This window comes from Micromesistius poutassou (assembly GCF_964030765.1).
Source record: "Micromesistius poutassou genome assembly, chromosome: 3".
NCBI classification, from domain to species: domain Eukaryota; kingdom Metazoa; phylum Chordata; class Actinopteri; order Gadiformes; family Gadidae; genus Micromesistius; species Micromesistius poutassou.
Window position 1 is genome coordinate 19,846,417 of NC_140273.1, and position 3,714 is coordinate 19,850,130.

Sequence of the window (3,714 nt, forward strand, 5' to 3'; positions counted from 1 at the left end):
CTCATTCTAACACTGCCAGGGTCCCCGCATGTTTCCATGTCTGGCTTTTACCTCGATGCCAACGCAGGATGTATCCGCTGTACTGCTTTGAATAGGAACGCCTACCTTGGGACTAGCCAGCGTCCAGCGGCTACAAGCCTATGGGGAGGCTGTTGTTGTTGTTTTAGATATGATCACATGAGATTTCAATAATGTTATCAATAGAATCACATGCTGCGCCATATGTATTCTTCAGCTATGATATGCTGGCCAGCCTGTACCTCTCTTTGTTTACAAGAATCTTAGTAAGGAGGGGGGGGGGGCTGGCAGAGTTCTGTCAGAGTTCTGTCCACTGGCAGAGTTCTGTCCACTCCGCCAGACTGGACAGAACTCTGCTCTGGCGTGCTCTGAGTCTCAAGTCCTCCCTCCTGCTCACTGGGAGGGGGCTAGTCTGACACACCGGGGCTTAAATACACTCATATTGACGTTGCAATCTTTGGTTAGAACCAAATGTTGTTTTGCGTACCGTGAATATGGGACAGTGCTGAAGAACCCCTTTTTAAAGCCAATTGAAAACATACAATGGTTTTACAGCCATGTCTGATTCCAGATGGGCCCCCCTGCCCCCCTCTCTCATCGGACCGACCCTGTGACCCTCGAGATCAGATACAGCCGAGTGGGTTTAAATAATACCTGCCGATTACGATTGATAACCTCATTGTGTATACATTGCGTTATAATGAATGATGCTGTACACGAACAATGCAACACACCATGGCGTTATATGATATAAGTGTTTAAGAAGCTTCTCTAGGGCACGGACATCAAAAGACGGCCCAGCTCCACACATCCACCAACGCCTCGTGCACACCTGCTGTAAAAGGAGCCGAGGGGTTCAGAGACTGGAGATGGATGGAGGGGGGGAGGGGGGGAGATGCAAAGTGTCAACCACACCAGACCACAAAACACACCACAAAAAAGCTAAACATTTTGGTTCCATTTACGGTCCATTTACAGTCCGCTGGCATGGAAAGTCAGCATGGTCTGTGTCGTCATCGTCACTTCATTTCACCATACACTGCGAGAACACACTGATCACATAGGGAAGCCCCTCCCCCCATCTGACCACTAAGCAGGCAAAAGTAATCCTTCAAGGTATTTGCAAGACATTTCTTCCAGGTGGTTCTTGAGTTGACCAACCCTTGGTTTCTGCTAGGCATTCCTCCTTACCAATGTATTTAATGATAAACCGGTCTCCTGCTATGTCCTATTACCTGACTGTAGGTCAGATAACAACTTGCAAAGCACATGGCCTTTGATTGCTTGTGATTGCTTGAATGTGTGTTTTCTTTGGATTACAAATTGTTTCTGTTGGGTTTAAACTATCATTCTCTTTCTTATCTTGAGTTCATTTTTTATTTTGTTAAAACATTATTTCCTAAAAATCCCCTCCCTCATTGACCATTGACTGTGATTGGTCTGAAATCCTCCCAGAATGTTCTTAAATCTAAATGGTCTCATACAGGCACAGTCAACTCGAAACAGATATTCTCACATTGCATTTCACTCACTATTAGCTAACGGATGTCGTGGCCATTCTTATAAAATTACACTCAAATATAATAGCTGTTAAGGCGCCTTTAATTCATCATTTTATATTCGGACAGAAACCCAGAGAAAAATAAACAAGTAGCAAAGTAATACTGTTAGGGTCAAGTATCAACATACAATGACTCAGATTGAGGCTAGTAAATTGATGTCATGCATGGAGCATAATTACAAACACATGATGGCTTGGTGTCTCCGCTGAAGGGGGGTGGAGACAGAGGCTGAAGGAGGGCTGGTGTGGATAGAGCTGTGTGCTGCCTGGTCCTGGAGGACTAGCATGGAACCGACTCGTATACAGACATCAGCTCTGTCACTGAAGAGGGGAGCGAAGTCGCTCACTGCCCTTCAGTTCATTACCGTTTCCTTCCTTTCTCCTCTCTTGATGCTCGCGACCAGTGTGTCGCTATGTTTCCTAACATCCCGTTGTATCCTGGTTTTGTTGTAAGTCTGCTAGCCTTAAATAGTTGAATCCATTCTGTCTCTGATGCTGAAATGTGTAATTTAGCAGAGTGTTCTTGTTGATTTGTGTACTTTGTTTTATCCATAGGCCCAAAGACAAAGCACAATGGCCGTGGGTCACCGGAGAGGCAGGGTGTTCAGTAGCACACTGATGCTCATCGTCGTCTGTTTGCTGGTGGTTGTGGCGAGGATGGTGGGCCAGCATAAGCACGGCATCCACGAACTAAACGTACCGTCAAGGTTTTGGCATTGGTGGCAATGGAGTGGGTCCTTCTGGAACAGGGAGCAGCAGCACCTGGATCGCCTCTACAACCCTATCCTGAACCTGGCGCACACCAACGACTCCCCGGTTGCCCGGACGCCCTGGTGGCTTAATAACCCCCAGGCCCTCAAACCCTGTGAGCCGGACCCCCGGGTCCCCCGACAAGTAGGGGACTACAACACCCTGCCCCAGCGCTTCCAGGACTTCCTTTTGTACATGCGCTGCAGAGCCTACCCCATCCTCATCAATCAGCCGCACCTGTGTGACGACAGACCCTTCCTCCTCTTGGCCATCAAGTCGCTGGCGCCTCACTTCGACCGCCGACAGGCCATCCGGCAGTCCTGGGGAAGGGCGGGTAACGTGGCCAATCGGACGGTGGTGACCGTGTTCCTCCTGGGCACCGCCTCCCCGGCGGACCACTTCCCCGACCTATCGGGGATGCTGAGCCACGAGGCGGAGCGGAACAGAGACCTACTCCAATGGGGTTACAGGGACTCCTTCTTCAACCTCACACTCAAGGAAACCCACTTCCTGGAGTGGTTCAGTCAACACTGCTCCGACGCCCGTTACATCCTGAAGGGGGACGACGACGTCTTCGTCAACACCCGGGGAATCATCCACTACCTGGAACATCTGCCAGAGGGGACGGCAAAAGACCTCTTTGTTGGTGACGTCATCCAGAACGCCAGCCCCCACCGGGATCACAGGCTCAAGTACTTTATCCCCGAGAGTGTGTATGTGGGCGACTACCCCCCCTACGCAGGCGGAGGAGGGTACCTGTACTCAGGGCCTTTGGCGCGCCGTCTTCACAAAGTCTCCCAGCAGGTGGCGCTCTTCCCGATCGACGACGTCTTCACCGGGATGTGTTTGAAGAAGCTGGGACTGGCGCCAGAGAAACACAAGGGCTTCAAAACCTTTGACGTGGACAAGAAGTACCGGGAGAACCCGTGTGCGTACAAGAGCCTGATCCTGGTGCACAGTCGGACGCCACAGGAGATGATCCAGATCTGGTCCTGGCTCACCGACCCCAGACTGGACTGCCAGAACTCGACGATGTGAACAACCGGTGGCCTCGTTCGCATCGTATCAGAGTTCTGGCAGTCTAGTCTGGTCCTGGCTCACCGACCCCCGGACTGGACCGCCAGAACGCCAGAGTCGTCCAAACCTGCAGGTTCAAAGTGGAAGAAGAGACGGGGTGTGGAGAAAGGCCCACGTCTTCAGGGGTGGCCCACGTCTTCAGGGGTGCAGGGACCCAAACTCCTTGGACAATGATGATAAAAGAAAATGTTGGAATCATTTTCTTTGTAACTAAACATTTACGACTGTATGTGTTACGTTATTATCTTTCTCTTTTAAGGAAATATTTGCCGATATCTTAACTATTTCAAGGCTGAAGGGGCTATGGA

The 3,714-nt window shown here is 50.3% G+C and overlaps 1 pseudogene across 1 annotated transcript; it reads left to right on the forward strand.

The window, feature by feature from the left end:
- The first annotated feature begins 2,152 nt into the window (after nucleotides 1-2,152).
- Nucleotides 2,153-3,367, forward strand: LOC311341127 (N-acetyllactosaminide beta-1,3-N-acetylglucosaminyltransferase 2 pseudogene; annotated as a pseudogene). Its single transcript has one exon. The product of its transcript is annotated as an N-acetyllactosaminide beta-1,3-N-acetylglucosaminyltransferase 2 pseudogene (transcript).
- The last annotated feature ends 347 nt before the right edge of the window (nucleotides 3,368-3,714 follow it).